The sequence below is a fragment of the Leptonotus elevatus genome, chromosome 3, assembly GCF_054856555.1.
Source record: "Leptonotus elevatus isolate MCC_2025b chromosome 3, RoL_Lele_1.0, whole genome shotgun sequence".
Classification (NCBI taxonomy): Eukaryota; Metazoa; Chordata; class Actinopteri; order Syngnathiformes; family Syngnathidae; genus Leptonotus; species Leptonotus elevatus.
Window position 1 is genome coordinate 26,271,401 of NC_141241.1, and position 26,956 is coordinate 26,298,356.

Genomic DNA, 26,956 nt, shown 5'->3' on the forward strand with positions numbered 1-26,956 from the left:
CGTGACAACCACTACACTATGGAAACAGACGCTTAGCTTCAACTTGTTAACACTGCCGGAAATCAAACTAGCTGGCTGGCTTTTCCAGTTTTCGAGGACAGGTTCCCCTCTACACCCGACCAGGAAGTAGGTGTATAGGCCTTCTGTCCTCGTTAGTGTAGTGGATAGTATCTCCCACTGTCACGGAAAAGACCGGGGTTTGATTCCGCGACGCGGAGGTGGTGTTTGTGAAAACAATCTTTTGGATGCTCAGTTTTCATTGCAAAATTAAAGAAAATTGCCGTGTTTCCACCCGGTCTCGAGCCAGGGACCTTTCGCGTGTAAAGCGAACGTGATAACCACTACACTATGGAAACAGACTCTGAACTTCAACTTGTTAGCACTGCTGGAAATCAGCCTAGCTGGCTGGCTTTTCCAGTTTTCGAGGACAGGTTCCCCTTTAGACCCGACCAGGAGGGAGTTGTACAGCCCTTCTTTCCTCGTTAGTGTAGTTGATAGTATCTCCCCCTGTCACGGTTAAGACCGGGGTTCGATTCCATGACGCGGAGGTGTTCTTTGTGAAAACAATCTTTTGGATGCTCAGTTTTCATTGCAAAATTAAAGAAAATTCCCTTGTCTCCACCCGGTCTCGAGCCGGGGACCTTTCGCGTGTGAGGCTAACGTGATAGCCACTACACTATGGAAACAGACTCTGAACTTCAACTTGTTAGCACTGCCGGAAATCAGCCTAGCTGGCTGGCTTTTCCAGTTTTCGAGGACAGGTTCCCCTTTACACCCGACCAGGATGGAATTGTATAGCCCTTCTAGCCATGTTAGTGTAGAGGTAAGTATCTCCCCCTGTCACGGGAAACACCGGGGTTGGATTCCCCGACGGGGAGGTGGTGTTTGTGAAAACAATCTTTTGGATGCTTGGGGGCGATTCCCCGACGCGGAGGTGGTGTTTGTGAAAACAAATCTTTTGGATGCTCGGTTTTCATTGCAAAATTAAAGAAAATTGCCATGTTTCCACCCGGTCTCGAGCCGGGGACCTTTCGCGTGTGAGGCGAACGTGATAACCACTACACTATGGAAACAGACTCTGAACTTCAACTTGTTAGCACTGCTGGAAATCAGCCTAGCTAGGTGGCTTTTCCAGTTTTCGAGGACAGGTTCCCCTTTAGACCCGACCAGGAGGGAGTTGTACAGCCCTTCTTTCCTCGTTAGTGTAGTTGATAGTATCTCCCCCTGTCACGGGGAAGACCGGGGTTCGATTCCATGAAGTGGAGGTGTTCTTTGTGAAAACAATCTTTTGGATGCTCAGTTTTCATTGCAAAATTAAAGAAAATTCCCGTGTTTCCACCCGGTCTCGAGCCGGGAACCTTTCGCGTGTGAGGCGAACGTGATAGCCACTACACTATGGAAACAGATTCTGAACTTCAACTTGTTAGCACTGCTGGAAATCAGCCTAGCTAAGTGGCTTTTCCAGTTTTCGAGGACAGGTTCCCCTTTAGACCCGACCAGGAGGGAGTTGTACGGCCCTTCTTTCCTCGTTAGTGTAGTTGATAGTATCTCCCCCTGTCACGGGGAAGACCGGGGTTCGATTCCCTGACGCGGAGGTGGTATTTGTGAAAACAATCTTTTGGATGCTCAGTTTTCATTGCAAAATTAAAGCAAATTCCCGTGTTTCCACCCGGTCTCGAGCCGGGGACCTTTCGCGGTTAAGGTGAACGTGATAACCACTACACTATGGAAACAGACGCTTAGCTTCAACTTGTTAACACTGCCGGAAATCAAACTAGCTGGCTGGCTTTTCCAGTTTTCGAGGACAGGTTCCCCTCTACACCCGACCAGGAAGTAGGTGTATAGGCCTTCTGTCCTCGTTAGTGTAGTGGATAGTATCTCCCACTGTCACGGAAAAGACCGGGGTTTGATTCCCGGACGCGGAGGTGGTGTTTGTGAAAACAATCTTTTGGATGCTCAGTTTTCATTGCAAAATTAAAGAAAATTCCCGTGTTCCCACCCGGTCTCGAGCCGGGGACCTTTCGCGTGTAAGGTGAACGTGATAACCACTACACTATAGAAACAGACGCTTAGCTTCAACTTGTTAACACTGCCGGAAATCAAACTAGCTGGCTGGCTTTTCCAGTTTTCGAGGACAGGTTCCCCTCTACACCCGACCAGGAAGTAGGTGTATAGGCCTTCTGTCCTCGTTAGTGTAGTGTATAGTATCTCCCACTGTCACGGAAAAGACCGGGGTTTGATTCCCCGACGCGGAGGTGGTGTTAGTGAAAACAATCTTTTGGATGCTCAGTTTTCATTGCAAAATTAAAGAAAATTGCCGTGTTTCCACCCGGTCTCGAGCCGGGGACCTTTCGCGTGTAAGGTGAACGTGATAACCACTACACTATGGAAACAAACGCTTAATTTCAACTTGTTAACACTGCCGGAAATCAAACTAGCTGGCTGGCTTTTCCAGTTTTCGAGGACAGGTTCCCTTCTACACCCGACCAGGAGGTAGGTGTATAGGCCTTCTGTCCTCGTTAGTGTAGTGGATAGTATCTCCCACTGTCACGGAAAAGACCGGGGTTTGATTCCCCGACGCGGCGGTGGTGTTTGTGAAAACAATCTTTTGGATGCTCAGTTTTCATTGCAAAATTAAAGAAAATTGCCATGCTTCCACCCGGTCTCGAGCCAGGGACCTTTCGCGTGTAAAGCGAACGTGATAACCACTACACTATGGAAACAGACTCTGAACTTCAACTTGTTAGCACTGCTGGAAATCAGCCTAGCTGGCTGGCTTTTCCAGTTTTCGAGGACAGGTTCCCCTTTACACCCGACCAGGATGGAGTTGTAGAGCCCTTCTATCTTTGTTAGTGTAGAGGTAAGTTTCTCCCCCTGTCACGGGAAACACCGGGGTTGGATTCCCCGACGGGGAGGTGGTGTTTGTGAAAACAATCTTTTGGATGCTTGGGGGCGATTCCCCGACGCGGAGGTGGTGTTTGTGAAAACAAATCTTTTGGATGCTCAGTATTCATTGCAAAATTAAAGAAAAATGCCATGTTTCCACCCGGTCTCGAGCCGGGGACCTTTCGCGTGTGAGGCAAACGTGATAACCACTACACTATGGAAACAGACGCTTAAGTTCAACTTGTTAGCACTGCTGGAAATCAGCCTAGCTGGCTGGCTTTTCCAGTTTTCGAGGACAGGTTCCCCTTTACACCCGACCAGGATGGAGTTGTATAGCCCTTCTTTCCTTGTTAGTGTAGAGGTAAGTATCTCCCCCTGTCACGGGAAACACCGGGGTTGGATTCCCCGACGGGGAGGTGGTGTTTGTGAAAACAATCTTTTGGATGCTTGGGGGCGATTCCCCGACGCGGAGGTGGTGTTTGTGAAAACAAATCTTTTGGATGCTCAGTTTTCATTGCAAAATTAAAGAAAATTGCCACATTTCCACCCGGGGACCTTTCGCGTGTGAGGCGAACATGATAACCACTACACTATGGAAACAGACTCTGAATTTCAACTTGTTAGCACTGCTGGAAATCAGCCTAGCTAGGTGGCTTTTCCAGTTTTCGAGGACAGGTTCCCCTTTAGACCCGACCAGGAAGGAGTTGTACAGCCCTTCTTTCCTCGTTAGTGTAGTTGATAGTATCTCCCCCTGTCACGGTTAAGACCGGGGTTCGATTCCATGACGCGGAGGTGTTCTTTGTGAAAACAATCTTTTGGATGCTCAGTTTTCATTGCAAAATTAAAGAAAATTCCCGTGTCTCCACCCGGTCTCGAGCCGGGGACCTTTCGCGTGTGAGGCGAACGTGATAGCCACTACACTATGTAAACAGACTCTGAACTTCAACTTGTTAGCACTGCTGGAAATCAGCCTAGCTGGCTGGCTTTTCCAGTTTTCGAGGACAGGTTCCCCTTTACACCCGACCAGGATGGAGTTGTAGAGCCCTTCTATCCTTGTTAGTGTAGAGGTAAGTATCTCCCCCTGTCACGGGAAACACCGGGGTTGGATTCCCCGACGGAGAGGTGGTGTTTGTGAAAACAATCTTTTGGATGCTTGGGGGCGATTCCCCGACGCGGAGGTGGTGTTTGTGAAAACAAATCTTTTGGATGCTCAGTTTTCATTGCAAAATTAAAGAAAATTGCCACATTTCCACCCGGGGACCTTTCCCGTGTGAGGCGAACATGATAACCACTACACTATGGAAACAGACTCTGAACTTCAACTTGTTAGCACTGCTGGAAATCAGCCTAGCTGGCTGGCTTTTCCAGTTTTCGAGGACAGGTTCCCCTTTAGACCCGACCAGGAGGGAGTTGTACAGCCCTTCTTTCCTCGTTAGTGTAGTTGATAGTATCTCCCCCTGTTACGGGGAAGACCGGGGTTCGATTCCTTGACGCGGAGGTGTTGTTTGTGAAAACAATCTTTTGGATGCTCAGTTTTCATTGCAAAATTAAAGAAAATTGCCGTGTTTCCATCCGGTCTCGAGCCGGGGACCTTTGGCGTGTAAAGCGAACGTGATAACCACTACACTATGAAAACAGACTCTGAACTTCAACTTGTTAGCACTGCTGGAAATCAGCCTAGCTGGCTGGCTTTTCCAGGTTTCGAGGACAGGTTCCCCTCTACACCCGACCAGGAAGTAGGTGTATAGGCCTTCTGTCCTCGTTAGTGTAGTGGATAGTATCTCCCACTGTCACGGAAAAGACCGGGGTTTGATACCCCGACGCGGAGGTGGTGTTTGTGAAAACAATCTTTTGGATGCTCAGTTTTCATTGCAAAATTAAAGAAAATTGCTGTGTTTCCACCCGGTCTCGAGCCGGGGACCTTTTGCGTATAAAGCGAACGTGATAACCACTACACTATGTAAACAGACTCTGAACTTCAACTTGTTAGCACTGCTGGAAATCAGCCTAGCTGGCTGGCTTTTCCAGTTTTCGAGGACAGGTTCCCCTTTACACCCGACCAGGATGGAGTTGTAGAGCCCTTCTATCCTTGTTAGTGTAGAGGTAAGTATCTCCCCCTGTCACGGGAAACACCGGGGTTGGATTCCCCGACGGGGAGGTGGTGTTTGTGAAAACAATCTTTTGGATGCTTGGGGGCGATTCCACGACGCGGAGGTGGTGTTTGTGAAAACAATCTTTTGGATGCTCAGTTTTCATTGCAAAATTAAAGATAATTGCCATGTTTCCACCCAGTCTCAAGCCAGGGACCTTTCGCGTGTGAGGCAAACGTGATAACCACTACACTATGGAAACAGACACTTAACTTCAACTTGTTAGCACTGCTGGAAATCAGCCTAGCTGGCTGGCTTTTCCAGTTTTCGAGGACAGGTTCCCCTTTACACCCGACCACGATGGAGTTGTATAGCCCTTCTATCCTTGTTAGTGTAGAGGTAAGTATCTCCCCCTGTCACGGGAAACACCGGGGTTGGATTCCCCGACGGGGAGGTGGTGTTTGTGAAAACAATCTTTTGGATGCTTGGGGGCGATTCCCCGACGCGGAGGTGGTGTTTGTGAAAACAAATCTTTTGGATGCTCAGTTTTCATTGCAAAATTAAAGAAAATTGCCATGTTCCCACCCGGTCTCGAGCCGGGGACCTTTCGCGTGTGAGGCGAACGTGATAACCACTACACTATGGAAACAGACTCTGAACTTCAACTTGTTAGCACTGCTGGAAATCAGCCTAGCTAGGTGGCTTTTCCAGTTTTCGAGGACAGGTTCCCCTTTAGACCCGACCAGGAGGGAGTTGTACAGCCCTTCTTTCCTCGTTAGTGTAGTTGATAGTATCTCCCCCTGTTACGGGGAAGACCGGGGTTCGATTCCTTGACGCGGAGGTGTTGTTTGTGAAACTAATCTTTTGGATGCTCAGTTTTCATTGCAAAATTAAAGAAAATTGCCGTGTTTCCACCCGGTCTCGAGCCGGGGACCTTTCGCGTATGAGGCGAACGTGATAGCCACTACACTATGGAAACAGACTCTGAACTTCAACTTGTTAGCACTGCTGGAAATCAGCCTAGCTGGCTGGCTTTTCCAGTTTTCGAGGACAGGTTCCCCTTTACACCCGACCAGGATGGAGTTGTATAGCCCTTCTATCCTTTTTAGTGTAGAGGTAAGTATCTACTCTTGTCACGGGAAACACCGGGGTTGGATTCCCCGACGCGGAGGTGGTGTTTGTGAAAACAAATCTTTTGGATGCTCAGTTTTCATTGCAAAATTAAAGAAAATTGCCATGTTTCCACCCGGTCTCGAGCCGGGGACCTTTCACGCGTGAGGCAAACGTGATAACCACTACACTATGGAAACAGACTCTGAACTTCAACTTGTTAGCACTGCTGGAAATCAGCCTTGCTATGTGGCTTTTCCAGTTTTCGAGGACAGGTTCCCCTTTACACCCGACCAGGATGGAGTTGTAGAGCCCTTCTATCCTTGTTAGTGTAGAGGTAAGTATCTCCCCCTGTCACGGGAAACACCGGGGTTGGATTCCCCGACGGGGAGGTGGTGTTTGTGAAAACAATCTTTTGGATGCTTGGGGGCGATTCCACGACGCGGAGGTGGTGTTTGTGAAAACAAATCTTTTGGATGCTCAGTTTTCATTGCAAAATTAAAGAAAATTGCCACATTTCCACCCGGGGACCTTTCGCGTGTGAGGCAAACATGATAACCACTACACTATGGAAACAGACTCTGAATTTCAACTTGTTAGCACTGCTGGAAATCAGCCTAGCTAGGTGGCTTTTCCAGTTTTCGAGGACAGGTTCCCCTTTAGACCCGACCAGGAGGGAGTTGTACAGCCCTTCTTTCCTCGTTAGTGTAGTTGATAGTATCTCCCCCTGTCACGGGGAAGACCGGGGTTCGATTCCATGACGCGGAGGTGTTCTTTGTGAAAACAATCTTTTGGATGCTCAGTTTTCATTGCAAAATTAAAGAAAATTCCCGTGTTTCCACCCGGTCTCGAGCCGGGGACCTTTCGCGTGTGAGGTGAGCGTGATAGCCACTACACTATGGAAACAGACTCTGAACTTCAACTTGTTAGCACTGCTGGAAATCAGCCTAGCTGGCTGGCTTTTCCAGTTTTCGAGGACAGGTTCCCCTTTACACCCGACCAGGATGGAGTTTTAGAGCCCTTCTATCCTTGTTAGTGTAGAGGTAAGTATCTCCGCCTGTCACGGGAAACACCGGGGTTGGATTCCCCGACGGGGAGGTGGTGTTTGTGAAAACAATCTTTTGGATGCTTGGGGGCGATTCCACGACGCGGAGGTGGTGTTTGTGAAAACAATCTTTTGGATGCTCAGTTTTCATTGCAAAATTAAAGATAATTGCCATGTTTCCACCCGGTCTCGAGCCGGGGACCTTTCGCGTGTGAGGCGAACCTGATAACCACTACACTATGGAAACAGACGCTTAACTGCAACTTGTTAGCACTGCCGGAAATCAGCCTAGCTGGCTGGCTTTTCCAGTTTTCGAGGACAGGTTCCCCTTTACACCCGACCAGGATGGAGTTGTATAGCCCTTCTATCCTTGTTAGTGTAGAGGTAAGTATCTCCCCCTGTCACGGGAAACACCGGGGTTGGATTCCCCGACGGGGAGGTGGTGTTTGTGAAAACAATCTTTTGGATGCTTGGGGGCGATTCCCCGACGCGGAGGTGGTGTTTGTGAAAACAAATCTTTTGGATGCTCAGTTTTCATTGCGAAATTAAAGAAAATTGCCACATTTCCACCCAGGGACCTTTCGCGTGTGAGGCGAACATGATAACCACTACACTATGGAAACAGACTCTGAATTTCAACTTGTTAGCACTGCTGGAAATCAGCCTAGCTAGGTGGCTTTTCCAGTTTTCGAGGACAGGTTCTCCTTTAGACCCGACCATGAGGGAGTTGTACAGCCCTTCTTTCCTCGTTAGTGAAGTTGATAGTATCTCCCCCTGACACGGGGAAGACCGGGGTTCGATTCCACGACGCGGAGGAGTTGTTTGTGAAAACAATCTTTTGGATGCTCAGTTTTCATTGCAAAATTAAAGAAAATTCCCGTGTTTCCACCCGGTCTCGAGCCGGGGACCTTTCGCGTTTGAGGCGAACGTGATAGCCACTACACTATGGAAACAGACTCTGAACTTCAACTTGTTAGCACTGCTGGAAATCAGCCTAGCTGGCTGGCTTTTCCAGTTTTCGAGGACAGGTTCCCCTTTACACCCGACCAGGATGGAGTTGTATAGCCCTTCTTTCCTTGTTAGTGTAGAGGTAAGTATCTCCCCCTGTCACGGGAAACACCGGGGTTGGATTCCCCGACGGGGAGGTGGTGTTCGTGAAAACAATCTTTTGGATGCTTGGGGGCGATTCCCCGACGCGGAGGTGGTGTTTCTGAAAACAAATCTTTTGGATGCTCAGTTTTCATTGCAAAATGAAAGAAAACTGCCATGTTTCCACCCGGTCTCGAGCCAGGGACCTTTCGCGTGTGAGGCAAACGTGATAACCACTACACTATGAAAACAGACTCTGAACTTCAACTTGTTAGCACTGCTGGAAATCAGCCTAGCTAGGTGGCTTTTCCAGTTTTCGAGGACAGGTTCCCCTTTAGACCCGACCAGGAGGGAGTTGTACGGCCCTTCTTTCCTCGTTAGTGTAGTTGATAGTATCTCCCCCTGTCACGGGGAAGACCGGGGTTCGATTCCCTGACGCGGAGGTGGTATTTGTGAAAACAATCTTTTGGATGCTCAGTTTTCATTGCAAAATTAAAGAAAATTCCCGTGTTTCCACCCGGTCTCGAGCCGGGGACCTTTCGCGTGTAAGGTGAACGTGATAACCACTACACTATGGAAACAGACACTTAATTTCAACTTGTTAACACTGCCGGAAATCAAACTAGCTGGCTGGCTTTTCCAGTTTTCGAGGACAGGTTCCCCTCTACACCCGACCAGGAAGTAGGTGTATAGGCCTTCTGTCCTCGTTAGTGTAGTGGATAGTATTTCCCACTGTCACGGAAAAGACCGGGGTTTGATTCCCCGACGCGGAGGTGGTGTTTGTGAAAACAATCTTTTGAATGCTCAGTTTTCATTGCAAAATTAAAGAAAATTGCCGTGTTTCCACCCGGTCTCAAGCCGCGGACCTTTCGCGTGTAAGGTGAACGTGATAACCACTACACTATGGAAACAGACGCTTAATTTCAACTTGTTAACACTGCCGGAAATCAAACTAGCTCGCTGGCTTTTCCAGTTTTCGAGGACAGGTTCCCCTCTACACCCGACCAGGAAGTAGGTGTATAGGCCTTCTGTCCTCGTTAGTGTAGTGGATAGTATCTCCCACTGTCACGGAAAAGACCGGGGTTTGATTCCCCGACGCGGAGGTGGTGTTTGTGAAAACAATCTTTTGGATGCTCAGTTTTCATTGCAAAATTAAAGATAATTGCCATGTTTCCACCCGGTCTCAAGCCGGGGACCTTTTGCGTGTGAGGCAAACGTGATAACCACTACACTATGGAAACAGACACTTAACTTCAACTTGTTAGCACTGCTGGAAATCAGCCTAGCTGGCTGGCTTTTCCAGTTTTCGAGGACAGGTTCCCCTTTACACCCGACCACGATGGAGTTGTATTGCCCTTCTATCCTTGTTAGTGTAGAGGTAAGTATCTCCCCCTGTCACGGGAAACACCGGGGTTGGATTCCCCGACGGGGAGGTGGTGTTTGTGAAAACAATCTTTTGGATGCTTGGGGGCGATTCCCCGACGCGGAGGTGGTGTTTGTGAAAACAAATCTTTTGGATGCTCAGTTTTCATTGCAAAATTAAAGAAAATTGCCATGTTCCCACCCGGTCTCGAGCCGGGGACCTTTCGCGTGTGAGGCGAACGTGATAACCACTACACTATGGAAACAGACTCTGAACTTCAACTTGTTAGCACTGCTGGAAATCAGCCTAGCTAGGTGGCTTTTCCAGTTTTCGAGGACAGGTTCCCCTTTAGACCCGACCAGGAGGGAGTTGTACAGCCCTTCTTTCCTCGTTAGTGTAGTTGATAGTATCTCCCCCTGTTACGGGGAAGACCGGGGTTCGATTCCTTGACGCGGAGGTGTTGTTTGTGAAACTAATCTTTTGGATGCTCAGTTTTCATTGCAAAATTAAAGAAAATTGCCATGTTTCCACCCGGTCTCGAGCCGGGGACCTTTCGCGTATGAGGCGAACGTGATAGCCACTACACTATGGAAACAGACTCTGAACTTCAACTTGTTAGCACTGCTGGAAATCAGCCTAGCTGGCTGGCTTTTCCAATTTTCGAGGACAGGTTCCCCTTTACACCCGACCAGGATGGAGTTGTATAGCCCTTCTATCCTTTTTAGTGTAGAGGTAAGTATCTACTCTTGTCACGGGAAACACCGGGGTTGGATTCCCCGACGCGGAGGTGGTGTTTGTGAAAACAAATCTTTTGGATGCTCAGTTTTCATTGCAAAATTAAAGAAAATTGCCATGTTTCCACCCGGTCTCGAGCCGGGGACCTTTCACGCGTGAGGCAAACGTGATAACCACTACACTATGGAAACAGACTCTGAACTTCAACTTGTTAGCACTGCTGGAAATCAGCCTTGCTATGTGGCTTTTCCAGTTTTCGAGGACAGGTTCCCCTTTACACCCGACCAGGATGGAGTTGTAGAGCCCTTCTATCCTTGTTAGTGTAGAGGTAAGTATCTCCCCCTGTCACGGGAAACACCGGGGTTGGATTCCCCGACGGGGAGGTGGTGTTTGTGAAAACAATCTTTTGGATGCTTGGGGGCGATTCCACGACGCGGAGGTGGTGTTTGTGAAAACAAATCTTTTGGATGCTCAGTTTTCATTGCAAAATTAAAGAAAATTGCCACATTTCCACCCGGGGACCTTTCGCGTGTGAGGCAAACATGATAACCACTACACTATGGAAACAGACTCTGAATTTCAACTTGTTAGCACTGCTGGAAATCAGCCTAGCTAGGTGGCTTTTCCAGTTTTCGAGGACAGGTTCCCCTTTAGACCCGACCAGGAGGGAGTTGTACAGCCCTTCTTTCCTCGTTAGTGTAGTTGATAGTATCTCCCCCTGTCACGGGGAAGACCGGGGTTCGATTCCATGACGCGGAGGTGTTCTTTGTGAAAACAATCTTTTGGATGCTCAGTTTTCATTGCAAAATTAAAGAAAATTCCCGTGTTTCCACCCGGTCTCGAGCCGGGGACCTTTCGCGTGTGAGGTGAGCGTGATAGCCACTACACTATGGAAACAGACTCTGAACTTCAACTTGTTAGCACTGCTGGAAATCAGCCTAGCTGGCTGGCTTTTCCAGTTTTCGAGGACAGGTTCCCCTTTACACCCGACCAGGATGGAGTTGTAGAGCCCTTCTATCCTTGTTAGTGTAGAGGTAAGTATCTCCGCCTGTCACGGGAAACACCGGGGTTGGATTCCCCGACGGGGAGGTGGTGTTTGTGAAAACAATCTTTTGGATGCTTGGGGGCGATTCCACGACGCGGAGGTGGTGTTTGTGAAAACAATCTTTTGGATGCTCAGTTTTCATTGCAAAATTAAAGATAATTGCCATGTTTCCACCCGGTCTCGAGCCGGGGACCTTTCGCGTGTGAGGCGAACCTGATAACCACTACACTATGGAAACAGACGCTTAACTGCAACTTGTTAGCACTGCCGGAAATCAGCCTAGCTGGCTGGCTTTTCCAGTTTTCGAGGACAGGTTCCCCTTTACACCCGACCAGGATGGAGTTGTATAGCCCTTCTATCCTTGTTAGTGTAGAGGTAAGTATCTCCCCCTGTCACGGGAAACACCGGGGTTGGATTCCCCGACGGGGAGGTGGTGTTTGTGAAAACAATCTTTTGGATGCTTGGGGGCGATTCCCCGACGCGGAGGTGGTGTTTGTGAAAACAAATCTTTTGGATGCTCAGTTTTCATTGCAAAATTAAAGAAAATTGCCATGTTTCCACCCGGTCTCGAGCCGGGGACCTTTCGCGTGTGAAGCGAACGTGATAACCACTACACTATGGAAACAGACTCTGAACTTCAACTTGTTAGCACTGCTGGAAATCAGCCTAGCTGGCTGGCTTTTCCAGTTTTCGAGGACAGGTTCCCCTTTACACCCGACCAGGATGGAGTTGTATAGCGCTTCTATCCTTGTTAGTGTAGAGGTAAGTATCTCCCCCTGTCACGGGAAAGACCGGGGTTTGATTCCCCGACGCGGAGGTGGTGTTTGTGAAAACAATCTTTTGGATGCTTGGGGGGGATTCCACGACGCGGAGGTGGTGTTTGTGAAAACAATCTTTTGGATGCTCAGTTTTCATTGCAGAATTAAAGATAATTGCCATGTTTCCACCCGGTCTCGAGCCGGGGACCTTTCGCGTGTGAGGCGAACGTGATAACCACTACACTATGGAAACAGACGCTTAATTTCAACTTGTTAACACTGCCGGAAATCAAACTAGCTGGCTGGCTTTTCCAGTTTTCGAGGACAGGTTCCCCTCTACACCCGACCAGGAAGTAGGTGTATAGGCCTTCTGTCCTCGTTAGTGTAGTGGATAGTATCTCCCACTGTCACGGAAAAGACCGGGGTTTGATTCCCCGACGCGGAGGTGGTGTTTGTGAAAACAGTCTTTTGGATGCTCAGTTTTCATTGCAAAATTAAAGGAAATTGCTGTGTTTCCACCCGGTCTCGAGCCGGGGACCTTTCACGTGTATAGCGAACGTGATAACCACTACACTATGGAAACAGACTCTGAACTTCAACTTGTTAGCACTGCTGGAAATCAGCCTAGCTGGCTGGCTTTTCCAGTTTTCGAGGACAGGTTCCCCTTTACACCCGACCAGGATGGAGTTGTATAGCCCTTCTATCCTTGTTAGTGTAGAGGTAAGTATCTCCCCCTGTCACGGGAAACACCGGGGTTGGATTCCCCGACGGAGAGGTGGTGTTTGTGAAAACAATCTTTTGGATGCTTGGGGGCGATTCCCCGACGCGGAGGTGGTGTTTGTGAAAACAAATCTTTTGTATGCTCAGTTTTCATTGCAAAATTAAAGAAAATTGCCACATTTCCACCCGGGGACCTTTCGCGTGTGAGGCGAACATGATAACCACTACACTATGGAAACAGACGCTTAGCTTCAACTTGTTAACACTGCCGGAAATCAAACTAGCTGGCTGGCTTTTCCAGTTTTCGAGGACAGGTTCCCCTCTACACCCGACCAGGAAGTAGGTGTTTAGGCCTTCTGTCCTCGTTAGTGTAGTGGATAGTATCTCCCACTGTCACGGAAAAGACCGGGGTTTGATTCCCCGACGCGGAGGTGGTGTTTGTGAAAACAATCTTTTGGATGCTCAGTTTTCATTGCAAAATTAAAGAAAATTGCTGTGTTTCCACCCGGTCTCGAGCCGGGGACCTTTCGCGTATAAAGCGAACGTGATAACCACTACACTATGTAAACAGACTCTGAACTTCAACTTGTTAGCACTGCTGGAAATCAGCCTAGCTGGCTGGCTTTTCCAGTTTTCGAGGACAGGTTCCCCTTTACACCCGACCAGGATGGAGTTGTAGAGCCCTTCTAACCTTGTTAGTGTAGAGGTAAGTATCTCCCCCTGTCACGGGAAACACCGGGGTTGGATTCCCCGACGGGGAGGTGGTGTTTGTGAAAACAATCTTTTGGATGCTTGGGGGCGATTACACGACGCGGAGGTGGTGTTTGTGAAAACAATCTTTTGGATGCTCATTTTCATTGCAAAATTAAAGATAATTGCCATGTTTCCACCCGGTCTCAAGCCGGGGACCTTTCGCGTGTGAGGCAAACGTGATAACCACTACACTATGGAAACAGACACTTAACTTCAACTTGTTAGCACTGCTGGAAATCAGCCTAGCTGGCTGGCTTTTCCAGTTTTCGAGGACAGGTTCCCCTTTACACCCGACCACGATGGAGTTGTATAGCCCTTCTATCCTTGTTAGTGTAGAGGTAAGTATCTCCCCCTGTCACGGGAAACACCGGGGTTGGATTCCCCGACGGGGAGGTGGTGTTTGTGAAAACAATCTTTTGGATGCTTGGGGGCGATTCCCCGACGCGGAGGTGGTGTTTGTGAAAACAAATCTTTTGGATGCTCAGTTTTCATTGCAAAATTAAAGAAAATTGCCATGTTCCCACCCGGTCTCGAGCCGGGGACCTTTCGCGTGTGAGGCGAACGTGATAACCACTACACTATGGAAACAGACTCTGAACTTCAACTTGTTAGCACTGCTGGAAATCAGCCTAGCTAGGTGGCTTTTCCAGTTTTCGAGGACAGGTTCCCCTTTAGACCCGACCAGGAGGGAGTTGTACAGCCCTTCTTTCCTCGTTAGTGTAGTTGATAGTATCTCCCCCTGTTACGGGGAAGACCGGGGTTCGATTCCTTGACGCGGAGGTGTTGTTTGTGAAAACAATCTTTTGGATGCTCAGTTTTCATTGCAAAATTAAAGAAAATTGCCATGTTTCCACCCGGTCTCGAGCCGGGGACCTTTCGCGTGTGAGGTAAACGTGATAACCACTACACTATGGAAACAGACGCTTAAGTTCAACTTGTTAGCACTGCTGGAAATCAGCCTAGCTGGCTGGCTTTTCCAGTTTTCGAGGACAGGTTCCCCTTTACACTCGACCAGGATGGAGTTGTATAGCCCTTCTATCCTTGTTAGTGTAGAGGTAAGTATCTCCCCCTGTCACGGGAAACACCGGGGTTGGATTCCCCGACGGAGAGGTGGTGTTTGTGAAAACAATCTTTTGGATGCTTGGGGGCGATTCCCCGACGCGGAGGTGGTGTTTGTGAAAACAAATCTTTTGGATGCTCAGTTTTCATTGCAAAATTAAAGAAAATTGCCACATTTCCACCCGGGGACCTTTCGCGTGTGAGGCGAACATGATAACCACTACACTATGGAAACAGACTCTGAATTTCAACTTGTTAGCACTGCTGGAAATCAGCCTAGCTAGGTGGCTTTTCCAGTTTTCGAGGACAGGTTCCCCTTTAGACCCGACCAGGAAGGAGTTGTACAGCCCTTCTTTCCTCGTTAGTGTAGTTGATAGTATCTCCCCCTGTCACGGTTAAGACCGGGGTTCGATTCCATGACGCGGAGGTGTTCTTTGTGAAAACAATCTTTTGGATGCTCAGTTTTCATTGCAAAATTAAAGAAAATTCCCGTGTCTCCACCCGGTCTCGAGCCGGGGACCTTTCGCGTGTGAGGCGAACGTGATAGCCACTACACTATGTAAACAGACTCTGAACTTCAACTTGTTAGCACTGCTGGAAATCAGCCTAGCTGGCTGGCTTTTCCAGTTTTCGAGGACAGGTTCCCCTTTACACCCGACCAGGATGGAGTTGTAGAGCCCTTCTATCCTTGTTAGTGTAGAGGTAAGTATCTCCCCCTGTCACGGGAAACACCGGGGTTGGATTCCCCGACGGGGAGGTGGTGTTTGTGAAAACAATCTTTTGGATGCTTGGGGGCGATTCCACGACGCGGAGGTGGTGTTTGTGAAAACAATCTTTTGGATGCTCAGTTTTCATTGCAAAATTAAAGATAATTGCCATGTTTCCACCCGGTCTCAAGCCGGGGACCTTTCGCGTGTGAGGCAAACGTGATAACCACTACACTATGGAAACAGACACTTAACTTCAACTTGTTAGCACTGCTGGAAATCAGCCTAGCTGGCTGGCTTTTCCAGTTTTCGAGGACAGGTTCCCCTTTACACCCGACCACGATGGAGTTGTATAGCCCTTCTATCCTTGTTAGTGTAGAGGTAAGTATCTCCCCCTGTCACGGGAAACACCGGGGTTGGATTCCCCGACGGGGAGGTGGTGTTTGTGAAAACAATCTTTTGGATGCTTGGGGGCGATTCCCCGACGCGGAGGTGGTGTTTGTGAAAACAAATCTTTTGGATGCTCAGTTTTCATTGCAAAATTAAAGAAAATTGCCATGTTCCCACCCGGTCTCGAGCCGGGGACCTTTCGCGTGTGAGGCGAACGTGATAACCACTACACTATGGAAACAGACTCTGAACTTCAACTTGTTAGCACTGCTGGAAATCAGCCTAGCTAGGTGGCTTTTCCAGTTTTCGAGGACAGGTTCCCCTTTAGACCCGACCAGGAGGGAGTTGTACAGCACTTCTTTCCTCGTTAGTGTAGTTGATAGTATCTCCCCCTGTTACGGGGAAGACCGGGGTTCGATTCCTTGACGCGGAGGTGTTGTTTGTGAAAACAATCTTTTGGATGCTCAGTTTTCATTGCAAAATTAAAGAAAATTGCCGTGTTTCCACCCGGTCTCGAGCCGGGGACCTTTCGCTTATGAGGCGAACGTGATAGCCACTACACTATGGAAACAGACTCTGAACTTCAACTTGTTAGCACTGCTGGAAATCAGCCTAGCTGGCTGGCTTTTCCAGTTTTCGAGGACAGGTTCCCCTTTACACCCGACCAGGATGGAGTTGTATAGCCCTTCTATCCTTTTTAGTGTAGAGGTAAGTATCTACCCTTGTCACGGGAAACACCGGGGTTGGATTCCCCGACGCGGAGGTGGTGTTTGTGAAAACAAATCTTTTGGATGCTCAGTTTTCATTGCAAAATTAAAGAAAATTGCCATGTTTCCACCCGGTCTCGAGCCGGGGACCTTTCACGTGTGAGGCAAACGTGATAACCACTACACTATGGAAACAGACTCTGAACTTCAACTTGTTAGCACTGCTGGAAATCAGCCTAGCTGGCTGGCTTTTCCAGTTTTCGAGGACAGGTTCCCCTTTACACCCGACCAGGATGGAGTTGTAGAGCCCTTCTATCCTTGTTAGTGTAGAGGTAAGTATCTCCGCCTGTCACGGGAAACACCGGGGTTGGATTCCCCGACGGGGAGGTGGTGTTTGTGAAAACAATCTTTTGGATGCTTGGGGGCGATTCCACGACGCGGAGGTGGTGTTTGTGAAAACAATCTTTTGGATGCTCAGTTTTCATTGCAAAATTAAAGATAATTGCCATGTTTCCACCCGGTCTCGAGCCGGGGACCTTTCGCGTGTGAGGCGAACCTGATAACCACTACACTATGGAAACAGACGCTTAACTGCAACTTGTTAGCACTGCCGGAAATCAGCCTAGCTGGCTGGCTTTTCCAGTTTTCGAGGACAGGTTCCCCTTTACACCCGACCAGGATGGAGTTGTATAGCCCTTCTATCCTTGTTAGTGTAGAGGTAAGTATCTCCCCCTGTCACGGGAAACACCGGGGTTGGATTCCCTGACGGGGAGGTGGTGTTTGTGAAAACAATCTTTTGGATGCTTGGGGGCGATTCCCCGACGCGGAGGTGGTGTTTGTGAAAACAAATCTTTTGGATGCTCAGTTTTCATTGCGAAATTAAAGAAAATTGCCACATTTCCACCCAGGGACCTTTCGCGTGTGAGGCGAACATGATAACCACTACACTATGGAAACAGACTCTGAATTTCAACTTGTTAGCACTGCTGGAAATCAGCCTAGCTAGGTGGCTTTTCCAGTTTTCGAGGACAGGTTCTCCTTTAGACCCGACCATGAGGGAGTTGTACAGCCCTTCTTTCCTCGTTAGTGAAGTTGATAGTATCTCCCCCTGTCACGGGGAAGACCGGGGTTCGATTCCCTGACGCGGAGGTGGTATTTGTGAAAACAATCTTTTGGATGCTCAGTTTTCATTGCAAAATTAAAGAAAATTCCCGTGTTCCCACCCGGTCTCGAGCCGGGGACCTTTCGCGTGTAAGGTGAACGTGATAACCACTACACTATAGAAACAGACGCTTAGCTTCAACTTGTTAACACTGCCGGAAATCAAACTAGCTGGCTGGCTTTTCCAGTTTTCGAGGACAGGTTCCCCTCTACACCCGACCAGGAAGTAGGTGTATAGGCCTTCTGTCCTCGTTAGTGTAGTGTATAGTATCTCCCACTGTCACGGAAAAGACCGGGGTTTGATTCCCCGACGCGGAGGTGGTGTTAGTGAAAACAATCTTTTGGATGCTCAGTTTTCATTGCAAAATTAAAGAAAATTGCCGTGTTTCCACCCGGTCTCGAGCCGGGGACCTTTCGCGTGTAAGGTGAACGTGATAACCACTACACTATGGAAACAAACGCTTAATTTCAACTTGTTAACACTGCCGGAAATCAAACTAGCTGGCTGGCTTTTCCAGTTTTCGAGGACAGGTTCCCTTCTACACCCGACCAGGAGGTAGGTGTATAGGCCTTCTGTCCTCGTTAGTGTAGTGGATAGTATCTCCCACTGTCACGGAAAAGACCGGGGTTTGATTCCCCGACGCGGCGGTGGTGTTTGTGAAAACAATCTTTTGGATGCTCAGTTTTCATTGCAAAATTAAAGAAAATTGCCATGCTTCCACCCGGTCTCGAGCCAGGGACCTTTCGCGTGTAAAGCGAACGTGATAACCACTACACTATGGAAACAGACTCTGAACTTCAACTTGTTAGCACTGCTGGAAATCAGCCTAGCTGGCTGGCTTTTCCAGTTTTCGAGGACAGGTTCCCCTTTACACCCGACCAGGATGGAGTTGTAGAGCCCTTCTATCTTTGTTAGTGTAGAGGTAAGTTTCTCCCCCTGTCACGGGAAACACCGGGGTTGGATTCCCCGACGGGGAGGTGGTGTTTGTGAAAACAATCTTTTGGATGCTTGGGGGCGATTCCACGACGCGGAGGTGGTGTTTGTGAAAACAATCTTTTGGATGCTCAGTTTTCATTGCAAAATTAAAGAAAGTTCCCGTGTCTCCACCCGGTCTCGAGCCGGGGACCTTTCGCGTGTGAGGCTAACGTGATAGCCACTACACTATGGAAACAGACTCTGAACTTCAACTTGTTAGCACTGCTGGAAATCAGGCTAGCTGGCTGGCTTTTCCAGTTTTCGAGGACAGGTTCCCCTTTACACCCGACCAGGATGGAATTGTATAGCCCTTCTATCCATGTTAGTGTAGAGGTAAGTATCTCCCCCTGTCACGGGAAACACCGGGGTTGGATTCCCCGACGGGGAGGTGGTGTTTGTGAAAACAATCTTTTGGATGCTTGGGGGCGATTCCCCGACGCGGAGGTGGTGTTTGTGAAAACAAATCTTTTGGATGCTCAGTTTTCATTGCAAAATTAAAGAAAATTGCCAGGTTTCCACCCGGTCTCGAGCCGGGGACCTTTCGCGTGTGAGGCCAACGTGATAACCACTACACTATGGAAACAGACTCTGAACTTCAACTTGTTAGCACTGCTGGAAATCAGCCTAGCTAGGTGGCTTTTCCAGTTTTCGAGGACAGGTTCCCCTTTAGACCCGACCAGGAGGGAGTCGTACAGCCCTTCTTTCCTCGTTAGTGTAGTTGATAGTATCTCCCCCTGTCACGGGGAAGACCGGGGTTCGATTCCATGACGCGGAGGTGTTCTTTGTGAAAACAATCTTTTGGATGCTCAGTTTTCATTGCAAAATTAAAGAAAATTCCCGTGTTTCCACCCGGTCTCGAGCCGGGGACCTTTCGCGTGTGAGGCGAACGTGATAGCCACTACACTATGGAAACAGACTCTGAACTTCAACTTGTTAGCACTGCTGGAAATCAGCCTAGCTAAGTGGCTTTTCCAGTTTTCGAGGACAGGTTCCCCTTTAGACCCGACCAGGAGGGAGTTGTACGGCCCTTCTTTCCTCGTTAGTGTAGTTGATAGTATCTCCCCCTGTCACGGGGAAGACCGGGGTTCGATTCCATGACGCGGAGGTGTTCTTTGTGAAAACAATCTTTTGGATGCTCAGTTTTCATTGCAAAATTAAAGAAAATTCCCGTGTTTCCACCCGGTCTCGAGCCGGGGACCTTTCGCGTGTGAGGCGAACGTGATAGCCACTACACTATGGAAACAGACTCTGAACTTCAACTTGTTAGCACTGCTGGAAATCAGCCTAGCTAAGTGGCTTTTCCAGTTTTCGAGGACAGGTTCCCCTTTAGACCCGACCAGGAGGGTGTTGTACGGCCCTTCTTTCCTCGTTAGTGTAGTTGATAGTATCTCCCCCTGTCACGGGGAAGACCGGGGTTCGATTCCCTGACGCGGAGGTGGTATTTGTGAAAACAATCTTTTGGATGCTCAGTTTTCATTGCAAAATTAAAGAAAATTCCCGTGTTTCCACCCGGTCTCGAGCCAGGGACCTTTCGCGTGTAAGGTGAACGTGATAACCACTACACTATGGAAACAGACGCTTAGCTTCAACTTGTTAACACTGCCGGAAATCAAACTAGCTGGCTGGCTTTTCCAGTTTTCGAGGACAGGTTCCCCTCTACACCCGACCAGGAAGTAGGTGTATAGGCCTTCTGTCCTCGTTAGTGTAGTGGATAGTATCTCCAACTGTCACGGAAAAGACCGGGGTTTGATTCCCCGACGCGGAGGTGGTGTTTGTGAAAACAATCTTTTGGATGCTCAGTTTTCATTGCAAAATTAAAGAAAATTCCCGTAATTCCACCCGGTCTCGAGCCGGGGACCTTTCGCATGTAAGGTGAACGTGATAACCACTACACTATGGAAACAAACTCTGAACTTCAACTTGTTAGCACTGCTGGAAATCAGCCTAGCTGGCTGGCTTTTCCAGTTTTCGAGGACAGGTTCCCCTTTACACCCGACCAGGATGGAGTTGTAGAGCCCTTCTATCCTTGTTAGTGTAGAGGTAAGTTTCTCCCCCTGTCACGGGAAACACCGGGGTTGGATTCCCCGACGGGGAGGTGGTGTTTGTGAAAACAATCTTTTGGATGCTTGGGGGCGATTCCACGACGCGGAGGTGGTGTTTGTGAAAACAATCTTTTGGATGCTCAGTTTTCATTGCAAAATTAAAGAAAATTCCCGTGTCTCCACCCGGTCTCGAGCCGGGGACCTTTCGCGTGTGAGGCTAATGTGATAGCCACTACACTATGGAAACAGACTCTGAACTTCAACTTGTTAGCACTGCTGGAAATCAGCCTAGCTAGGTGGCTTTTCCAGTTTTCGAGGACAGGTTCCCCTTTAGACCCGACCAGGAGGGAGTCGTACAGCCCTTCTTTCCTCGTTAGTGTAGTTGATAGTATCTCCCCCTGTCACGGGGAAGACCGGGGTTCGATTCCATGACGCGGAGGTGTTCTTTGTGAAAACAATCTTTTGGATGCTCAGTTTTCATTGCAAAATTAAAGAAAACTCCCGTGTTTCCACCCGGTCTCGAGCCGGGGACTTTTCGCGTGTGAGGCGAACGTGATAGCCACTACACTATGGAAACAGACTCTGAACTTCAACTTGTTAGCACTGCTGGAAATCAGCCTAGCTAAGTGGCTTTTCCAGTTTTCGAGGACAGGTTCCCCTTTAGACCCGACCAGGAGGGAGTTGTACGGCCCTTCTTTCCTCGTTAGTGTAGTTGATAGTATCTCCCCCTGTCACGGGGAAGACCGGGGTTCGATTCCCTGACGCGGAGGTGGTATTTGTGAAAACAATCTTTTGGATGCTCAGTTTTCATTGCAAAATTAAAGAAAATTCCCGTGTTTCCACCCGGTCTTGAGCCGGGGACCTTTCGCGTGTAAGGTGAACGTGATAACCACTACACTATGGAAACAGACGCTTAGCTTCAACTTGTTAACACTGCCGGAAATCAAACTAGCTGGCTGGCTTTTCCAGTTTTCGAGGACAGGTTCCCCTCTACACCCGACCAGGAAGTAGGTGTATAGGCCTTCTGTCCTCGTTAGTGTAGTGGATAGTATCTCCCACTGTCACGGAAAAGACCGAGGTTTGATTCCCCGACGCGGAGGTGGTGTTTGTGAAAACAATCTTTTGGATGCTCAGTTTTCATTGCAAAATTAAAGAAAGTTCCCGTGTCTCCACCCGGTCTCGAGCCGGGGACCTTTCGCGTGTGAGGCTAATGTGATAGCCACTACACTATGGAAACAGACTCTGAACTTCAACTTGTTAGCACTGCTGGAAATCAGCCTAGCTGGCTGGCTTTTCCAGTTTTCGAGGACAGGTTCCCCTTTACACCCGACCAGGATGGAATTGTATAGCCCTTCTATCCATGTTAGTGTAGAGGTAAGTATCTCCCCCTGTCACGGGAAACACCGGGGTTGGATTCCCCGACGGGGAGGTGGTGTTTGTGAAAACAATCTTTTGGATGCTTGGGGGCGATTCCCCGACGCGGAAGTGGTGTTTGTGAAAACAAATCTTTTGGATGCTCAGTTTTCATTGTAAAATTAAAGAAAATTGCCATGTTTCCACCCGGTCTCGAGCCGGGGACCTTTCGCGTGTGAGGCGAACGTGATAACCACTACACTATGGAAACAGACTCTGAACTTCAACTTGTTAGCACTGCTGGAAATCAGCCTAGCTAGGTGGCTTTTCCAGTTTTCGAGGACAGGTTCCCCTTTAGACCCGACCAGGAGGGAGTCGTACAGCCCTTCTTTCCTCGTTAGTGTAGTTGATAGTATCTCCCCCTGTCACGGGGAAGACCGGGGTTCGATTCCATGACGCGGAGGTGTTCTTTGTGAAAACAATCTTTTGGATGCTCAGTTTTCATTGCAAAATTAAAGAAAACTCCCGTGTTTCCACCCGGTCTCGAGCCGGGGACCTTTCGCGTGTGAGGCGAACGTGATAGCCACTACACTATGGAAACAGACTCTGAACTTCAACTTGTTAGCACTGCTGGAAATCAGCCTAGCTAAGTGGCTTTTCCAGTTTTCGAGGACAGGTTCCCCTTTAGACCCGACCAGGAGGGAGTTGTACGGCCCTTCTTTCCTCGTTAGTGTAGTTGATAGTATCTCCCCCTGTCACGGGGAAGACCGGGGTTCGATTCCCTGACGCGGAGGTGGTATTTGTGAAAACAATCTTTTGGATGCTCAGTTTTCATTGCAAAATTAAAGAAAATTCCCGTGTTTCCACCCGGTCTTGAGCCGGGGACCTTTCGCGTGTAAGGTGAACGTGATAACCACTACACTATGGAAACAGACGCTTAGCTTCAACTTGTTAACACTGCCGGAAATCAAACTAGCTGGCTGGCTTTTCCAGTTTTCGAGGACAGGTTCCCCTCTACACCCGACCAGGAAGTAGGTGTATAGGCCTTCTGTCCTCGTTAGTGTAGTGGATAGTATCTCCCACTGTCACGGAAAAGACCGAGGTTTGATTCCCCGACGCGGAGGTGGTGTTTGTGAAAACAATCTTTTGGATGCTCAGTTTTCATTGCAAAATTAAAGAAAATTGCCGTGTTTCCACCCGGTCTCGAGCCGGGGACCTTTCGCGTGTAAGGTGAACGTGATAACCACTACACTATGTAAACAAACGCTTAATTTCAACTTGTTAACACTGCCGGAAATCAAACTAGCTGGCTGGCTTTTCCAGTTTTCGAGGACAGGTTCCCTTCTACACCCGATCAGGAAGTAGGTGTATAGGCCTTCTGTCCTCGTTAGTGTAGTGGATAGTATCTCCCACTGTCACGGAAAAGACCGGGGTTTGATTCCCCGACGCGGCGGTGGTGTTTGTGAAAACAATCTTTTGGATGCTCAGGTTTCATTGCAAAATTAAAGAAAATTGCCGTGTTTCCACCCGGTCTCGAGCCAGGGACCTTTCGCGTGTGAGGCAAACATGATAACCACTACACTATGGAAACAGACTCTGAACTTCAACTTGTTAGCACTGCTGGAAATCAGCCTAGCTCGGTGGCTTTTCCAGTTTTCGAGGACAGGTTCCCCTTTAGACCCGACCAGGAGGGAGTTGTACGGCCCTTCTTTCCTCGTTAGTGTAGTTGACAGTATCTCCCCCTGTCACGGGGAAGACCGGGGTTCGATTCCCTGACGCGGAGGTGGTATTTGTGAAAACAATCTTTTGGATGCTCAGTTTTCATTGCAAAATTAAAGAAAATTGCCTTGTTTCCACCCGGTCTCGAGCCGGGGACCTTTCGCGTGTAAGGTGAACGTGATAACCACTACACTATGGAAACAAACGCTTAATTTCTACTTGTTAAGACTGCCGGAAATCAAACTAGCTGGCTGGCTTTTCCAGTTTTCGAGGACAGGTTCCCCTCTACACCCGACCAGGAAGTAGGTGTATAGGCCTTCTGTCCTCGTTAGTGTAGTGGATAGTATCTCCCACTGTCACGGAAAAGACCGGGGTTTGATTCCCCGACGCGGAGGTGGTGTTTGTGAAAACAATCTTTTGGATGCTCAGTTTTCATTGCAAAATTAAAGAAAATTGCCTAGTTTCCACCCGGTCTCGAGCCAGGGACCTTTCGCGTGTAAAGCGAACGTGATAACCACTACACTATGGAAACAGACTCTGAACTTCAACTTGTTAGCACTGCTGGAAATCAGCCTAGCTAGCTGGCTTTTCCAGTTTTCGAGGACAGGTTCCCCTTTACACCCGACCAGGATGGAGTTGTAGAGCCCTTCTATCCTTGTTAGTGGAGAGGTAAGTATCTCCGCCCGTCACGGGAAACACCGGGGTTTGATTCCCCGACGGGGAGGTGGTGTTTGTGAAAACAATCTTTTGGATGCTCAGTTTTCATTGCAAAATTAAAGATAATTGCCATGTTTCCACCCGGTCTCGAGCCGGGGACCTTTCGCGTGTGAGGCGAACGTGATAACCACTACACTATGGAAACAGACGCTTAACTACAACTTGTTAGCACTGCCGGAAATCAGCCTAGCTGGCTGGCTTTTCCAGTTTTCGAGGACAGGTTCCCCTTTACACCCGACCAGGATGGAGTTGTATAGCCCTTCTATCCTTGTTAGTGTAGAGGTAAGTATCTCCCCCTGTCACGGGAAACACCGGGGTTGGATTCCCCGACGGGGAGGTGGTGTTTGTGAAAACAATCTTTTGGATGCTTGGGGGCGATTCCCCGACGCGGAGGTGGTGTTTGTGAAAACAAATCTTTTGGATGCTCAGTTTTCATTGCAAAATTAAAGAAAATTGCCATGTTTCCACCCGGTCTCGAGCCGGGGACCTTTCGCGTGTGAGGCGAACGTGATAACCACTACACTATGGAAACAGACTCTGAACTTCAACTTGTTAGCACTGCTGGAAATCAGCCTAGCTAGGTGGCTTTTCCAGTTTTCGAGGACAGGTTCCCCTTTAGACCCGACCAGGAGGAAGTTGTACAGCCCTTCTTTCCTCGTTAGTGTAGTTGATAGTATCTCCCCCTGTCACGGGGAAGACCGGGATTCGATTCCATGACGCGGAGGTGTTCTTTGTGAAAACAATCTTTTGGATGCTCAGTTTTCATTGCAAAATTAAAGAAAATTCCCGTGTTTCCACCCGGTCTCGAGCCGGGGACCTTCCGCGTGTGAGGCGAACGTGACAGCCACTACACACTATGGAAACAGACTCTGAACTTCAACTTGTTAGCACTGCTGGAAATCAGCCTAGCTGGCTGGCTTTTCCAGTTTTCGAGGACAGGTTCCCCTTTACACCCGACCAGGATGGAGTTGTACAGTGCTTCTATCCTTGTTAGTGTAGAGGTAAGTATCTCCCCCTGTCACAGGAAACACCGGGGTTGGATTCCCCGACGGGGAGGTGGTGTTTGTGAAAACAATCTTTTGGATGCTTGGGGGCGATTCCCCGACGCGGAGGTGGTGTTTGTGAAAACAATCTTTTGGATGCTCAGTTTTCATTGCAAAATTAAAGATAATTGCCATGTTTCCACCCGGTCTCGAGCCGGGGACCTTTCGCGTGTGAGGCGAACGTGATAACCACTACACTATGGAAACAGACGCTTAACTACAACTTGTTAGCACTGCCGGAAATCAGCCTAGCTGGCTGGCTTTTCCAGTTTTCGAGGACAGGTTCCCCTTTACACCCGACCAGGAGGGAGTTGTACAGCCCTTCTTTCCTTGTTAGTGGAGTTGATAGTATCTCCCCCTGTCACGGGGAAGACCGGGGTTCGATTGCCTGACGGTGAGGTGTTGTTTGTGAAAACAATCTTTTGGATGCTCAGTTTTCATTGCAAAATTAAAGAAAATTGCGGAGTTTCCACGCAGTCTCGAGCCGGGGACCTTTCGCATGTGAGGCAAACGTGATAACCACTACACTATGGAAACAGACTCTGAGCTTCAACTTGTTAGCACTGCTGGAAATCAGCCTAGCTAGGTGGCTTTTCCAGTTTTCGAGGACAGGTTCCCCTTTAGACCCGACCAGGAGGGAGTTGTACGGCCCTTCTTTCATCGTTAGTGTAGTTGATAGTATCTCCCCCTGTCACGGGGAAGACCGGGGTTCGATTCCCTGACGCGGAGGTGGTATTTGTGAAAACAATCTTTTGGATGCTCAGTTTTCATTGCAAAATTAAAGAAAATTCCCGTGTTTCCACCCGGTCTCGAGCCGGGGACCTTTCGCGTGTAAGGTGAACGTGATAACCACTACACTATGGAAACAGACGCTTAGCTTCAACTTGTTAACACTGCCGGAAATCAAACTAGCTGGCTGGCTTTTCCAGTTTTCGAGGACAGGTTCCCCTCTACACCCGACCAGGAAGTAGGTGTATAGGCCTTCTGTCCTCGTTAGTGTAGTGGATAGTATCTCCCACTGTCACGGAAAAGACCGGGGTTTGATTCCCCGACGCGGAGGTGGTGTTTGTGAAAACAAATCTTTTGGATGCTCAGTTTTCATTGCAAAATTAAAGAAAATTGCCATGTTTCCACCCGGTCTCGAGCCGGGGACCTTTCGCGTGTGAGGCGAAAGTGATAACCACTACACTATGGAAACAGACGCTTAACTACAACTTGTTAGCACTGCCGGAAATCAGCCTAGCTGGCTGGCTTTTCCAGTTTTCGAGGACAGGTTCCCCTTTACACCCGACCAGGATGGAGTTGTATAGCCCTTCTATCCTTGTTAGTGTAGAGGTAAGTATCTCCCCCTGTCACGGGAAACACCGGGGTTGGATTCCCCGACGGGGAGGTGGTGTTTGTGAAAACAATCTTTTGGATGCTTGGGGGCGATTCCCCGACGCGGAGGTGGTGTTTGTGAAAACAAATCTTTTGGATGCTCAGTTTTCA

General features: G+C 48.7%; 38 non-coding genes across 38 annotated transcripts; all 38 read right to left on the reverse strand.

The window, feature by feature from the left end:
• Window positions 1-283: 283 nt before the first annotated feature.
• trnav-uac (transfer RNA valine (anticodon UAC)) lies at window positions 284-356 on the reverse strand. The gene has a single exon. It is a non-coding gene; the product is annotated as a tRNA-Val (tRNA).
• Window positions 357-1,000: 644 nt separating this feature from the next.
• trnav-cac (transfer RNA valine (anticodon CAC)) lies at window positions 1,001-1,073 on the reverse strand. Its single transcript has one exon. It is a non-coding gene; the product is annotated as a tRNA-Val (tRNA).
• A 257-nt stretch (window positions 1,074-1,330) lies between these two features.
• Window positions 1,331-1,403, reverse strand: trnav-cac (transfer RNA valine (anticodon CAC)). Its single transcript has one exon. It is a non-coding gene; the product is annotated as a tRNA-Val (tRNA).
• A 257-nt stretch (window positions 1,404-1,660) lies between these two features.
• Window positions 1,661-1,733, reverse strand: trnal-uaa (transfer RNA leucine (anticodon UAA)). Its single transcript has one exon. It is a non-coding gene; the product is annotated as a tRNA-Leu (tRNA).
• A 257-nt stretch (window positions 1,734-1,990) lies between these two features.
• trnav-uac (transfer RNA valine (anticodon UAC)) lies at window positions 1,991-2,063 on the reverse strand. Its single transcript has one exon. It is a non-coding gene; the product is annotated as a tRNA-Val (tRNA).
• Window positions 2,064-2,320: 257 nt separating this feature from the next.
• On the reverse strand, window positions 2,321-2,393 carry trnav-uac (transfer RNA valine (anticodon UAC)). The gene has a single exon. It is a non-coding gene; the product is annotated as a tRNA-Val (tRNA).
• Window positions 2,394-2,650: 257 nt separating this feature from the next.
• Window positions 2,651-2,723, reverse strand: trnav-uac (transfer RNA valine (anticodon UAC)). The gene has a single exon. It is a non-coding gene; the product is annotated as a tRNA-Val (tRNA).
• A 314-nt stretch (window positions 2,724-3,037) lies between these two features.
• Window positions 3,038-3,110, reverse strand: trnav-cac (transfer RNA valine (anticodon CAC)). The gene has a single exon. It is a non-coding gene; the product is annotated as a tRNA-Val (tRNA).
• A 2,442-nt stretch (window positions 3,111-5,552) lies between these two features.
• trnav-cac (transfer RNA valine (anticodon CAC)) lies at window positions 5,553-5,625 on the reverse strand. The gene has a single exon. It is a non-coding gene; the product is annotated as a tRNA-Val (tRNA).
• Window positions 5,626-5,882: 257 nt separating this feature from the next.
• trnam-cau (transfer RNA methionine (anticodon CAU)) lies at window positions 5,883-5,955 on the reverse strand. The gene has a single exon. It is a non-coding gene; the product is annotated as a tRNA-Met (tRNA).
• Window positions 5,956-8,011: 2,056 nt separating this feature from the next.
• Window positions 8,012-8,084, reverse strand: trnal-caa (transfer RNA leucine (anticodon CAA)). Its single transcript has one exon. It is a non-coding gene; the product is annotated as a tRNA-Leu (tRNA).
• Window positions 8,085-8,728: 644 nt separating this feature from the next.
• trnav-uac (transfer RNA valine (anticodon UAC)) lies at window positions 8,729-8,801 on the reverse strand. The gene has a single exon. It is a non-coding gene; the product is annotated as a tRNA-Val (tRNA).
• Window positions 8,802-9,388: 587 nt separating this feature from the next.
• Window positions 9,389-9,461, reverse strand: trnav-cac (transfer RNA valine (anticodon CAC)). Its single transcript has one exon. It is a non-coding gene; the product is annotated as a tRNA-Val (tRNA).
• A 314-nt stretch (window positions 9,462-9,775) lies between these two features.
• trnav-cac (transfer RNA valine (anticodon CAC)) lies at window positions 9,776-9,848 on the reverse strand. The gene has a single exon. It is a non-coding gene; the product is annotated as a tRNA-Val (tRNA).
• Window positions 9,849-10,105: 257 nt separating this feature from the next.
• On the reverse strand, window positions 10,106-10,178 carry trnam-cau (transfer RNA methionine (anticodon CAU)). The gene has a single exon. It is a non-coding gene; the product is annotated as a tRNA-Met (tRNA).
• A 1,737-nt stretch (window positions 10,179-11,915) lies between these two features.
• On the reverse strand, window positions 11,916-11,988 carry trnav-cac (transfer RNA valine (anticodon CAC)). Its single transcript has one exon. It is a non-coding gene; the product is annotated as a tRNA-Val (tRNA).
• Window positions 11,989-12,301: 313 nt separating this feature from the next.
• trnav-cac (transfer RNA valine (anticodon CAC)) lies at window positions 12,302-12,374 on the reverse strand. Its single transcript has one exon. It is a non-coding gene; the product is annotated as a tRNA-Val (tRNA).
• A 963-nt stretch (window positions 12,375-13,337) lies between these two features.
• On the reverse strand, window positions 13,338-13,410 carry trnai-uau (transfer RNA isoleucine (anticodon UAU)). The gene has a single exon. It is a non-coding gene; the product is annotated as a tRNA-Ile (tRNA).
• Window positions 13,411-14,109: 699 nt separating this feature from the next.
• trnav-cac (transfer RNA valine (anticodon CAC)) lies at window positions 14,110-14,182 on the reverse strand. Its single transcript has one exon. It is a non-coding gene; the product is annotated as a tRNA-Val (tRNA).
• Window positions 14,183-15,918: 1,736 nt separating this feature from the next.
• Window positions 15,919-15,991, reverse strand: trnav-cac (transfer RNA valine (anticodon CAC)). Its single transcript has one exon. It is a non-coding gene; the product is annotated as a tRNA-Val (tRNA).
• A 257-nt stretch (window positions 15,992-16,248) lies between these two features.
• trnam-cau (transfer RNA methionine (anticodon CAU)) lies at window positions 16,249-16,321 on the reverse strand. Its single transcript has one exon. It is a non-coding gene; the product is annotated as a tRNA-Met (tRNA).
• Window positions 16,322-17,671: 1,350 nt separating this feature from the next.
• Window positions 17,672-17,744, reverse strand: trnav-uac (transfer RNA valine (anticodon UAC)). Its single transcript has one exon. It is a non-coding gene; the product is annotated as a tRNA-Val (tRNA).
• A 257-nt stretch (window positions 17,745-18,001) lies between these two features.
• On the reverse strand, window positions 18,002-18,074 carry trnav-uac (transfer RNA valine (anticodon UAC)). Its single transcript has one exon. It is a non-coding gene; the product is annotated as a tRNA-Val (tRNA).
• Window positions 18,075-18,331: 257 nt separating this feature from the next.
• trnav-uac (transfer RNA valine (anticodon UAC)) lies at window positions 18,332-18,404 on the reverse strand. Its single transcript has one exon. It is a non-coding gene; the product is annotated as a tRNA-Val (tRNA).
• A 1,030-nt stretch (window positions 18,405-19,434) lies between these two features.
• trnav-cac (transfer RNA valine (anticodon CAC)) lies at window positions 19,435-19,507 on the reverse strand. The gene has a single exon. It is a non-coding gene; the product is annotated as a tRNA-Val (tRNA).
• A 257-nt stretch (window positions 19,508-19,764) lies between these two features.
• Window positions 19,765-19,837, reverse strand: trnav-cac (transfer RNA valine (anticodon CAC)). The gene has a single exon. It is a non-coding gene; the product is annotated as a tRNA-Val (tRNA).
• Window positions 19,838-20,094: 257 nt separating this feature from the next.
• Window positions 20,095-20,167, reverse strand: trnav-uac (transfer RNA valine (anticodon UAC)). Its single transcript has one exon. It is a non-coding gene; the product is annotated as a tRNA-Val (tRNA).
• A 1,303-nt stretch (window positions 20,168-21,470) lies between these two features.
• On the reverse strand, window positions 21,471-21,543 carry trnav-uac (transfer RNA valine (anticodon UAC)). The gene has a single exon. It is a non-coding gene; the product is annotated as a tRNA-Val (tRNA).
• Window positions 21,544-22,187: 644 nt separating this feature from the next.
• On the reverse strand, window positions 22,188-22,260 carry trnav-cac (transfer RNA valine (anticodon CAC)). Its single transcript has one exon. It is a non-coding gene; the product is annotated as a tRNA-Val (tRNA).
• A 257-nt stretch (window positions 22,261-22,517) lies between these two features.
• Window positions 22,518-22,590, reverse strand: trnav-cac (transfer RNA valine (anticodon CAC)). The gene has a single exon. It is a non-coding gene; the product is annotated as a tRNA-Val (tRNA).
• Window positions 22,591-22,847: 257 nt separating this feature from the next.
• trnav-uac (transfer RNA valine (anticodon UAC)) lies at window positions 22,848-22,920 on the reverse strand. Its single transcript has one exon. It is a non-coding gene; the product is annotated as a tRNA-Val (tRNA).
• A 917-nt stretch (window positions 22,921-23,837) lies between these two features.
• trnav-uac (transfer RNA valine (anticodon UAC)) lies at window positions 23,838-23,910 on the reverse strand. The gene has a single exon. It is a non-coding gene; the product is annotated as a tRNA-Val (tRNA).
• A 257-nt stretch (window positions 23,911-24,167) lies between these two features.
• Window positions 24,168-24,240, reverse strand: trnav-uac (transfer RNA valine (anticodon UAC)). The gene has a single exon. It is a non-coding gene; the product is annotated as a tRNA-Val (tRNA).
• Window positions 24,241-24,497: 257 nt separating this feature from the next.
• On the reverse strand, window positions 24,498-24,570 carry trnav-cac (transfer RNA valine (anticodon CAC)). Its single transcript has one exon. It is a non-coding gene; the product is annotated as a tRNA-Val (tRNA).
• Window positions 24,571-24,884: 314 nt separating this feature from the next.
• Window positions 24,885-24,957, reverse strand: trnav-cac (transfer RNA valine (anticodon CAC)). Its single transcript has one exon. It is a non-coding gene; the product is annotated as a tRNA-Val (tRNA).
• Window positions 24,958-25,602: 645 nt separating this feature from the next.
• On the reverse strand, window positions 25,603-25,675 carry trnav-cac (transfer RNA valine (anticodon CAC)). The gene has a single exon. It is a non-coding gene; the product is annotated as a tRNA-Val (tRNA).
• Window positions 25,676-26,262: 587 nt separating this feature from the next.
• trnav-uac (transfer RNA valine (anticodon UAC)) lies at window positions 26,263-26,335 on the reverse strand. The gene has a single exon. It is a non-coding gene; the product is annotated as a tRNA-Val (tRNA).
• A 258-nt stretch (window positions 26,336-26,593) lies between these two features.
• On the reverse strand, window positions 26,594-26,666 carry trnav-cac (transfer RNA valine (anticodon CAC)). The gene has a single exon. It is a non-coding gene; the product is annotated as a tRNA-Val (tRNA).
• Between the last annotated feature and the right edge of the window lie 290 nt (window positions 26,667-26,956).